The sequence below is a fragment of the Macrobrachium rosenbergii genome, chromosome 58 (assembly GCF_040412425.1).
Source record: "Macrobrachium rosenbergii isolate ZJJX-2024 chromosome 58, ASM4041242v1, whole genome shotgun sequence".
Taxonomy (NCBI): domain Eukaryota; kingdom Metazoa; phylum Arthropoda; class Malacostraca; order Decapoda; family Palaemonidae; genus Macrobrachium; species Macrobrachium rosenbergii.
Window position 1 is genome coordinate 17,549,630 of NC_089798.1, and position 12,253 is coordinate 17,561,882.

Sequence of the window (12,253 nt, forward strand, 5' to 3'; positions counted from 1 at the left end):
TAGGGGTGTATTGAGGTACTGAAGAATTGCCAGGGATGCCTTGTTGCAATCGAGGCTGCCTCCTTTGCCTATGTTAGACCTGATGATCCTCTTGGCAGTCTTGACTGCTGCTTCGCCCTTCCATTAGACTGGGGGTAATGGGCTGACGACAGGCGTACCGTAACCCCCATTTTCTGAAGAATGATGTGGTCTCTGCACTAATGAGGTTTGTGCCCCATCTGTCGAGATTAGCTCTGGTGCTCCCCATCTTGTGAAGTATGTCCTCAAGACTGATATAATTCTTGATGACGTTGTGCCATGTGGGAAGTGTGCCACTTCCAGCCACCCGGTGAGCCTGTCTGCATAGGCCATGTACATATGGCCCTCAACTGTAGCATGTCCACCACTGTCGACTGGAATGGGTATTCTGGGGGTGGTGTGAGTACTAATGGTTCAGCAGGTTGTGATGGAGCATGTACATCACAAGAGGCACATCCATCCCTGTGGCTCTGCAGGTCGCCTTCCATCCCTGGCCAGTAAACTGATTGTCTAGCCCTCAGGAGCATGGAGTCTACCCCTGATGTCCTGCATGAAGGCCTGTAATGACTTGACGGCAGAAGTTCCTCTGGGATGAGCAGACGTGGGCATCCTTGTTCGTAAGTGTAGACTATCAGGTCTTCTACCATAGATAACCTGTCCCTAACTGAGTAAAACTGACGTAGGCAGGCCACCTCCTGTGCCTTCTGCGGGCACCAGTCATTTACTGCAACTTTAGCTGCCAGCAGTTGGTACACAGGGTCTTTAGAGGCTGCTTCTTTGACCCTCTCCTCATCCAGTATGAGGCATTCTTGCTCAAGGGCGGTGGCCGAAGCAGCGACAAAGGGCAGCAGTCATATCCTCTTCAAGTTCAGAATCCTTGTCATCTGGTTACGCAACGGAGAGCAGGGAAGCGTGATAAGAAGTCAGCAGCGCAATTCCTCTTTCCTGGCAAGTATCTTACTTGGAACCTGTATTGTAGGGTCTTCTCCTTGAGACGGAAGAGTCTTGGGTTTAGTATATCCTTCAGCTCTCTATCACCCAGGAGCTTGACCAGCGGGCGGTGATCAGTCACGATCAGTAAGTTGGGGCAGCCCAACAGGAGTAGCCTGGCCTTCTTGAGACACCATGTGACAGCTAAGGCTTCTCCCTCAACAGCAGCATACCCAGCTTCAGCCTGCGACAAATGGCGGCTCCCACATAAGGCAATCGCCACCCACCCTTGCAGCAAAATGGGGCATCAGCCGAGGCACAAGCACAGTACTGCTGCAGGATGACAAACCCAATCCCATCCCTGCTCCAATCTGTTAGGCCGCTGTAGGTCGGGATTTGTCATAGTATACCAGCCCATCCTTGGCCAGCTTGCATATGGCCTCCTATGCTTGGCGGAATCTCTCTTGTAGGTTGCTATCCCAGTACACATTCTTGCTTGTAGACTTCTTCAGGAGGTCTCTAAAGGGTTCCATCAGCGGGGCAGTGGCGAGGAAGGGTGCCAACTGGTTGACAAAGCCATACCATGACCTGATGTCAGTGACAGAGGGTTGTCTGGCATAGGGAATCTCCGTATGGCAGCTAGACTCTCCTCTGTGGGCCTGTAGGAATCCCATCCCAGCTGGAATCCGGCAAGTTCACTTCTCTTCGACAGAAACTGAATTTCTCTGGCTTGAGGGTTATGCCCTTTTTAGCACACGTGTCCAAGAAATTATAGGTGTGCCAGAAGGCCTCCTCGGCGCTGTTGTCATACAGAAGAGTATCGTCCACACATTTGTGTTTTTGGGGATGTCCTTGATGGCGTCATCAAACCTCTTGGTGTAGGCATCTGAAGCTGAACAGTGTCCCATGGGTGTTCTTCTGTACCGTAACGCCCCAGGGTGTGATAAAGGTTGTGAGTCTGCGGCTCTCTTCATCTAACTCCACCTGGTGGAAGCCCCAATGCGCATCTGCCACTGTCTTGAAGGAATGTAAAGGCACCCCAGAGATCATGTCGAAAGGAGCAGGGGTGTGATGATCGTCTCTCTCCCTGCAGGAGGCATTAAGGCGTTGAAAGTCCACAGTGCGGCGGGGCTGACCTGACTTCTTGGCAACAATGACCATCCTCGCACACCATTCTGTTGCTTCACCAGTGGGTACCTCCTCAATGATGCCTTTCTTGATGTCCTGGTCCAACTGCTTCTTCACTTCTGACTCCCAATGCTTTGGCACTGATGCTGGGGTGTGGCATGCATAGGGTTGCCCCGGCAGTAGGTGAATATGGTGCGGCTTGCCCTCCATGACTGGGAGGGGCTCCTCTCTGTATTGAAAGTTGATGATGAAAAATGGCGCAAGAGCCACTGCTCCAACTTTGGGACGTTCTCCTCCACTGGTGGAAAGGGCATGGATGAGGGCTTGGGCAGGGATGGCCCAATGGGTGTGGGGACCTCATGCTCCAGTGCGAGGCTCGCTGACACTGGTAGGTGGTGGGGAAAGGACTGGGGCACGAGGCCAAGGTCCTTACAAGCAGCCAATGAAAGGAAGCAAGACCTTGCAGACTTGATAAAATACACTTCTTGGACGGTTGTCCTGGCACCGTACTGAATGCGAAGAGGGCAGTCCCCATACACTCCAATCGAACATTGGCAACATCACGTAGGCCCCTGCGGTTTTTGTGAAAGGGCAGGTCTTTCAATGAGGGTCGACAGCAAAGTGGGGCCTGCAACACACACTTGGGCCCCGTGTCTACCACAGCCTGTACAGGCTTGTGACCCATAGGCCTAGGCCCATGCACTGATGAGGACACTATCACTTGTATAGTAGGCTGCACACTGGGTTGTACCCAGCGGTGACCGCTCCCAGTGTTACTGACGAAGCAGGGCATCACTCACCATCTTCTTCTTGCTCCTACAGAACCGTTTCAAGTGGCCAATTTTTTGACAGCCATGACAAACACTATTTCTCGCCGGGCACAAGACCTTCCTTGGCTCATGCTGCACTCCACAGTTCCCACACATACGAGCATTGATGGAAACTGAGGACCTCTCACCACTCTTCACCGCTGCACACTCAGGGGGCTGGGGTCTGTCTCCCACATCGGCCGCACGTGGCTCTTGATGCCATGTGTCATGCTGGGGCATGGAAGCATCTTTGCGGCTGCCTCATATGTCGCACACACTGCCCTTAAGGCATCTACACTACAAATGGAATCACACGACCTATAGAGGTCTCTTTTTTCAATATCTCATCCCTTAGACCTACCATAAGCTTCCTAATAAGCATATATTCGGACAAATCACTATGACAGCTAGGACACTGGAAGCCACAATCCATGGCTTTTTGAGAGCACTTTGCAAAATATTCACTAATTGACTCCTCACGTCCTTGCATATACACAAAAACTCAGCCCAATGCACGCCTGGTTCAAGCACGCAGAACCATGGCCCCTATAGCATCAAAGCCCCTTCTGGAGACAAATTAGCCCACTGTGCATCACTATACCTGGCATCCAGTGTACGTTGCAACTCTGGGGTGCAGTGAAGCCTAATATGTTGAACTGCATCCGTTGGTTGAAGCTTATATAGCCTAAGCCACTGTGTCATGGACCGTTTCCAAGTCCTGAAGGAGGCCGACGACATTTCCAAAGCACACTTCTCTGGTAGTGGTGGGGCTGGGGCCCTGGGACTGCTCTGTAGACACAAGCCACTCGCCATTGTAGCCAAGCGGTCATTAAGGGCTTGCAACGCATCTCGCCCTTCGGCAACCACATGCTGAAGAGCTGGTGATCTTGGCGCTACTCAACGGGTACTGTGGGCACCCCTGGAGGATCGTCGTGCCCTCCTTGTCGTGAAAGACGGTCTCCTGGTGTAGACATCCTTATCCTTTTACAACACCCTACTCACTGCGCCATGTTAGAGGCAGAAGGAAACCAGTCGGACACTCCAGTGCTTTATTACACGTCCAATCAGTACAGAGGCGTGACTGCAAGTAAGGTGCAGACGCAGCGGAAACATTGGCGCCAATTCCACTCTCCTCCTGACAACATACATCACACACAATCAACCATCCTACATATATATATATATATATATATATATATATGGATCATAAGAAAAAAGTAGAAATCCAATAAAGCTGTAATGCAGTCAGATATAGAGTAAAGCTAACAAACAAATGAAAATAAACATATCTATATTAGCAGGTGATATGAGAGAGAGATGAATTAAGCAGGAATTCAGTCATGACATAGGCCTGCAATAAGTATGTATAGATTCACATGAATAAGAAAAATGTTAGAGAAGTAAATGAGCCAAAATGAAGTCAAATACAAAATTACACTGGTAAACTAACTAGAGTAAAATGGGTCATATTATATGAAGAGGCAGCATAACTCATTAAAACTTTGTATAGGATCCTTGTGCATTTAGCACGCATTGTATCATATTTGGCATTGATGCAATGAGGACTTCACAAATGTTTGCTGCTCCCCTCTTTGGCCTTAAGTTTTCCCAAATATCTATTGAATGCTTTATAAGGTTCTCTTTGGTTTAGCACAATTAACATCCCATTGTTGGGCCATTTAGTCCCAACATCCCATTGTTGGGCCATTTAGTCCCATAAATTTCCTATCGTGTTCAGATCTGCAGACTTGGAAGGCCAATCAATTCGAACCATGTCTGGATTTTGCTGGAGCCATTGCTTTACAACCTTTGCATTGTGGACCACAGAATTGTCCTGGCGATATATATTGGCATGGGATCCAGCAATAATAGTTTTCGAACTGAGGGTACAAAAATGTCCTGTAAAATTTTTATATACTGATTGCTGTTCAGACGCTCATCAATGGCAATAAGCTCTCCCGGTCCACTGGCAGCAGCCATCCATCCCCATAACCCAACTGATATTTTGCCACTACGCCTTGAAAGTGCGATGATATTTTCAGCATATCTGTCGATAGAAAATATTATTTCAACTGATAGACAATTCAATAGAGAGTAGTTAGTTATATGAAGAAAAAGAACAGCATGCCTACAACTTTACAGAGACATATTTCCGTCTATTTTCATATCTTATGAATTATACTTTATAAATGAAAATTGTAATGAAAACCTATAGGTATGAATTGGACAACTATATGAAGATAACTGTGCAGTGTAATCCCCATTAAACATAGATAATTCCTTTGTGAACAGTCAAATGCATATAGATATTGATCGTTACTCAGCGTTAGGTCTAGGATATATACAGTAATATAATAGACAAAATAACAAAAGTTTCTTTTTCCATCTTGCAGTAAACTATTTATTATTTTCACTTTATAGTCAAATCACATTAGTTTTTTTATATATAACATAATGCACTCAAGTAAATACTACATATCAGTTTATGATAAGAATAAAGAGGTTGATGTCAAATGCAAGAGGCAGGCTTCATATTTTATGAATAAGTCAACTTAAATTTCACTAGGCTTACCTAGTTTTATATGGGGGCCAACAATGAAGCAGTCCGTGTGCATCAGACGTGAAGATTTTTTCATCACAGAAAATGAGTCCCAGAGCAAAGCAGCTTCTGCAAGATATTGCAGGGCAAATCCCATTCTTTCTTCTTTATGCTGTTGTGTTAGCAACGGTTTCCTTGCTGGAATCCTGTGATGCATTCCTGGCCCATGCAACCTATTCCGCACAGTCTGCACACATATTTGCAGTCCAAGCTGCTGTTTTACAGCAACTGCTGTAATCAGGGGTTGTTGTTTGACAGCTGCAATAATCATATTTTCTTGCTCTCTTGTGGTGCTTCGAGGAGTTCCACTTCTAGGCTATTTTCCAAACTTTGCCATTCTCTAAACAATTTGATCCATCCATGTATGATTCTCTTCGGTATATTAAGCCTTCTTGTTATCTCTCTAACCAGAACTTGCACTAAATGCAGTGCAATTATTGTCTCTCGCTGAGCAGATGCTTCTTTGCCAGGCAGACGATCCATCATGAACGTGAAGGGCGTGACAAAACAGCTGAGTTTGACCAATGAATCACATAGATAACAATAGTGAGGTCGCATGGTTCACACTGTTAAGGGTTACCATTGGTTTTTTTTTTTTCATTTTTCTTAGTATTTTGTAAGTTCCCAATGTTTTCTGTAAAATTTAACAAATGGAATCGTTCCACTACCACCAACTTTATATTGAAATGATAAGGACTTGTTTATGCAGCACTACTAATGATAGCTGTCTCCCATTGTTGCCAAAATGTGGCAATGTGGCCTCCAGTGTGGAAGTTTTGATGCGCAACATGAACGGGCACAGAAGTGGGGTCTTCATTTTGTATGGTCTGCCACACCAAGTGTTGAAAAAATTTTCACACTTTTTAGGGGTTTATTGTGGTCAGATATATTAGTTTCTTACATTATATGATTCATTGACCTATATTCTTGGTCATTTGCACATCTATATATTGGTTTATATAATAATGACTGAATAATGAGCCCTCAAAGAATGGTTGTTTGCACTGAATCATGAAGCACCAGAAGTCGATCAAGATGTCTTGATTGATATGTCGAATGCAGACAACATCAGAATGACAGCAGCTTTAGGTTTCCATCTAATTATGGTAACTTAAATCTATTTAAAATTGTTTGAATAAATGTAAAAAGTGATTGTGATTAATTTAAGGGAAGTTACAGGAAATGATCTTGAGACTGTGAAGGAAAGCTCTGGATTGAAGGACTTTAAAATTTAGGCGAACGTGAAAGTCAGTGGTGTGGGAATGTGGCAACACTGTAATTACTGTATGTCAGTGGTTGTGATATGACATTTTTTATCACTTCGTTTCGTTCATGTTAGTTTTGCTATATGAAAAATAGTTTAATGCAATAATGTAACATGATGTTCTAAAGATTATAGTGACTGTTTTTAACATCATTACATAAAATTTCTTCCATCTTCGAACAGCAAAATAGATTAATCAGGCATGAATCATGTGTCAGACAGGTGATCGAAAAATTATGAAACTCTGCCAGTTCTAATTTGGGCGACTGTACAGCACAGTGCATTATGGTATAGTTATAACTTTAGCCAGATTGCACCATATAAATAGTGTCATCATTCTTTAAAACCTTATAGAATTCAGGTGTCAGGCCATGTGGGCTTGCTGCTTTTGTTACTTTTACCTTCTGTGGTAGTTGTTAATTTTACCCAGAGTAATTATTGGTTTCTTCATTGGCTCTGGTAACTTTTTGTTTTATTAAATGAATTGTAGTGTTACATAAATATTCTGTAATCCTTTATTCATCTAATGTGATGTTATCCCAATTCTTTTCTTCATTACATACAAAATCATTGCTTTTGTCATGTTAGTTCTATATCCATTTTGAGCGTTTACTACCATATATTTTCATGTATAAGACGAACTTTAGATAAGACGAAGTAAAAAATTATGGCAAATTTTCATGAGTTTATCTCATATCTGTAATATAAGACAAATGCTAAATTACAAGACCATCTGTGTATAGGCTAGCTTTTGCAACAACAGTTATCTTATGAAATATTGTTTATGTAAAGGTGATGTTATTACATGTGCTGATTTACTTACTTTATCCATAGAAATTCAAAATAAACGAAATAACAAAGCCGATTCTATATCATGTTTTTCCTACACACTTCACCTAAAAGGGAAACCATTGTTTTGTTTACGTTTCATCACCAGTCACAAACAACCCCTAACAACAATTCAGTAATATACGTTAATTATCGTACATAATTATCATTCGTATGAATTTTATTGAAAAATAAAGGTTGTATGTAACCCAAAATTGTGTTAGGTATTTACCACCAAAGTAATAATGAATTTTTAATTAAAAATGAATAGTATGTTATCCTAAATGTTATTACTACCATAATTACATTACCACTAAAATGTCTGAAAGGTTACTGAAAGATAAAGGTTGCTGTGAGCACAACCATAACTCAATGTTTATATTTTGTCAGCAGGGCTTGCATAGATAAAAGTTGATTTCCTTGATATGGAATTATTCCTTGAATAGACTATTTATTATGAAGATATGCCAATAATATATAAGGTAAAAATAGTTTTATTACCTTTATTATCAGTTTATTTCATAATAATGTGAATCATTTCATGTATGTCGGTGATTATCGCACTGAGGCCAAGGCTAGCCTACCGATAAACATCACTTAGAATTCAAGGCTTGATTTTTGGAATGGTAGTATAAGATGACCCCCAATGTTTAGGGGTGAATTTTAGGATTTAAAGGTCATCTTATACAGGGAAATATACAATTATTCCTCTTTGGTATCTTTATTGTGTTTGTTCCCTTGTTCATTGTAAAGAAATACTACATTTGGAGTTTTTTCTTTTTTGTACTTTATAATTTTCCAAAGCTTTTTAGTCTTATCCATTGTTACTTTTTGAGCTATCTATTCTGAAAATGGTTATTTCCTTCTTTATTAGTTGTTACACATCATTCTTCTTTTGATCATATTTAATCTCTGAAGTTTCCTATACTATTCTGCCTTCCTCACTTCATTTCTTCCTTTGGAGTTAATTTTTTTATTTTATTCAGTTTCCTATCATTATTCACCCATGGTTGTTCCTGAAATTTTTCTTCCTCCAACATCCTCATCTTGTATGTTTCACAAACAAATCCTTCACTTCAAATAATAATAATTTGTCCTTCTCGCTACTTCTCCAAGCTACATCTGGTTCAAACGGTTTAGAGAATGACCAGTTTTAAACTATAAAAGTGCTCATGGACTTGTATGCATACTCAGATAGGCAGAAAAGGGAACTCTTCTCGTATGGAGTGTGTCAGGAGTTGACTGCTACTGCAGATAAGGGTGATGAAAAGTAAAGGGTTTGCATATGAAAAAAATTATCTGACTTTATAAAAAAATTTGATACTTTAGCATGTATGTGTGATGTAAGAAATTGATGTGATGTTTATCACATAAAAAGAGAGAAGTTTTATATCATTAAAACAAAATTATTTTATGATCTATACAGGGACCCATTCACACTTCCAAAACATCCCAGTGAAAAAAGGAATGCCAATGCAATTAGGAAGAAATTTGCTGCTGGGACTTACAGTGATCACATGGTTCTTCTAAAAGCCTTCCAGGTAATATTTGATGCTTTATTTTGTATCCATGTTTGAGGTTGATTTTAAATCCTTTTATTATTTAAAATGAGATGCCTTTAGACATGCACAAGTGTTAATGCTCAAGACAAAGAAGAAAAATTATCTAGGTGCTGAATATTTAACATAGACTAAACAGTCTTTAGTAGCTCTCAGAGATAAATCCTGGCCATTGTAGGAAGACCTGCACCATGCCTTCCCTGTCCTTGCATTTGGTTTTGGTAGCCAGAACCCTGACTTCATAGCTCTTATAATGTTGGTGAGGTTTTAACCTCAGCGGTTGAGGTATATATCTCTCGTAATTTTTTTTTTTGCCTAATAATCTTCAGTTTAATCACTGCTGTTTTCAGCCATCTAGTCAAAAGAGTGGGGACAATCATTACTAGCCTCTCATTCTTCGGATACTCTATTAAATATCACTATTCCACTGTAGATTAAAGAAATTTTATTGTTCTAATATGAACTCTTGATGTCATGTGTAACTGAAAAACAATTTCTTGTCCTCTATCAGTAAAGTTCTCAGTAACTTCTACAAGCCTGCTCTCCTCCCCCTCTCATTCTGATGGATACATTCCAAAAGAGGGGTTAGGGGTAAGAAAAGAGGAGGGCTGCTTCCACAGGTGGGGGGCTGCCTCTCTCACTTTTGGATGGTGTGGTTGCATTTAGGAAGAGAAGAGCAGGTAGTTTTGGTTCAAGGGATCGTTGACCTCTCTCCCTAGTGCCAATCTTATTCCTGGTTTATCAGCCACACTCAACCAAAGCCCAGGTGATGTGGGAGGAAGTTGGGTCCTTTCTCCAAAAGGGAGCAATCGAGATCATCTATTCTCCTTCCCCAGCTGTCTACAGCCACTTTTTTTCTTGTAGACTTTTCAATCCTCAGCATCTATGTCAAACAAACCCATTCATGATGGAAACTTCCCATTCAGTGTTGGAATCTGTCAGGGAGGGAGGTTGTATGATTTCAGTCAACCTCCAGGATGCTTATTTTCATACTAGCTGACCAACCCGGCACTGCCTGGGAAAACTGAAGGACAACCAATAAATATCTCTCTCTCTCTCTCTCTCTCTCTCTCTCTCTCTCTCTCTCTCTCTCTCTCTCTCTCTCTCTCTCTCCTGTTAAGATAGTTGCTTCAGTTGCATTGCCCAGCAATTTTGACATTTTATATTTCACCCCTTCTCACCCCTGTTCCTATCGGGGCTGAACTTGGACTTAAACGGCACCAGGAGTGTCACTGTTCATCTCAGTGTCCTCGAAAACTATGGATTAGACACTAATATCTGTCATTTTTTACATTTTATTTTTCACCCCTTCTCACCCCCCTCTTCCTACAGGGCTGAACTTGGACTTAAGGGCATTGGGAGTGTTGCTATTCATCTCAGCGACCTCGAAAACTATGGATTAGACTAATATATGTCATTTTCGGTTATTTTTACATGTCACCCCCTTCCTACCCCCACCCCCTATGGTTCTAGTGATGTCTTACCTCCACAGTATTCTTTTCCAGATAGTAAGTCATATGTATACCGAAATGAGGTATGTTAAACCCCTAGAGTTTATTTAGTAATAAGTCTGCGGGCAGAACCAGCCTCATTTCAGGGAAGCCCTTCCCAAACCCACTCCATTTGTTGCTCTTTGGTGCTAGTGATGTCTTACCCCCACAGTATTCTTTTCTAGATGGTAAGTCATATGTATACCAAGTTTGGTTGAAATTGATTAATGTGTTTGAGTTATCCTGGAACATACTCACATACATACATATATCCATTTTTGTATATGTAGATTCCAATCCACCATGATACATCCACTTCCTGTCTTACCTGGATGACTTGCTGACCTTAAACTCCACAAAGGCAGTGTTACTTCGGGACAAACAATGTCTTGTGTCTCTTTACCAGAGTTTGGGGATGGTCATCAACTGATGGAAATCTGATTTGGTGTCCAAACAGACTATTAAATATCTTGGCATGATTCTGGACATTATGGGAGTTTGGGCCTTCCGTGCACCTCACTGGTCAGACAACTTCAAGGAAGTAGTAAGACGCTTGGTAGAGAAGAATAGACAACCAGCTCAATGTTGGTAAGTGGGACTGGGTCACTTCGCAACCCCAGAAACTAGTTCTGAACGGAAGGTCACACATTCCCTCTAGTGACAGTTGAAAAGACTGGTCTTTCCCAGACAATCCCCCTCTATCATCAGGTTCCTCTCAACCAAGAAGTTGTGGAGGATCTAGTGTGGTGGTTGTCAGGCAGAAATCTCCTGGGACGTCCTTAAGTTTGTCCCCCCAAGATCTACTCTTGGATGCCTCTCAAGAAGGGTGGGTGGACACATTTGAGTGGAGAGTTCACTTCAGGAATGTGGATCCCAGCCCTTCAAAGCTTGCAAATCAACATTCTAGAGATTATGGCAGTATGATTGGCACTGGAGAGATTTCTACATCGTCTACAGGGGCACTTGGTGGTGATCATGAGTAACAACACCACTGTAGTAGCCTGTGTCAACAAATGGGGGAACAATCTCTTCAGATCTGTGCCATCTTGCCATAAAGATGCATAAGTGGGCATCAGTACACCTAGTAAGAGTTGGAAGCCCAGTACATTCCTGGGAAAAAGAACATTTTTACCTACAAATTGAGCCAACGGGGTCAAGTTGTCAGGACAGAGTGGTCTTTATACACCAGATAGTAGCAGACAATTCCTGATCCATTGGCAGCAGTGCAATGTGCTTTTTAACATATATGGGACAACATGCACATGCTTGTATTCCTACCGTTCAGTCTTCTTTTGAAAATCATAAAAAGGATGTTCATCACCCTGAATCTTGAACCCTGGTGGCTCCCCAGTGACTTCACGCTGAGTGGTACACCAGTCGTCTCTCCTTGTGGACACTGAGAGAACCTGAGTGGTACACCAGTCGTCTCTCCTTGTGGACACTGAGAGAACCTCTTCTGTGGTCCACTCTTCTTGAACAGTCACTTATTTGCAGGTACCATCAAGTGGTACAGTTGCTTCAGCTTCGCCGGGGGAGGTTATCCAGTATTTCTTGTGAAAGTAAGGCTTTTCTCAAAGAACAGTGAAAGAAGTGGCTGGCATTGCCCTACCCTCATCAACGAATGTTTA

General features: G+C 42.2%; 1 pseudogene; it reads left to right on the forward strand.

Annotated features, from left to right (window-relative positions):
- The window catches only part of LOC136837153 (3'-5' RNA helicase YTHDC2-like), a 1,085,270-nt pseudogene that overhangs the window by 742,514 nt on the left and 330,503 nt on the right, over nt 1-12,253 (forward strand).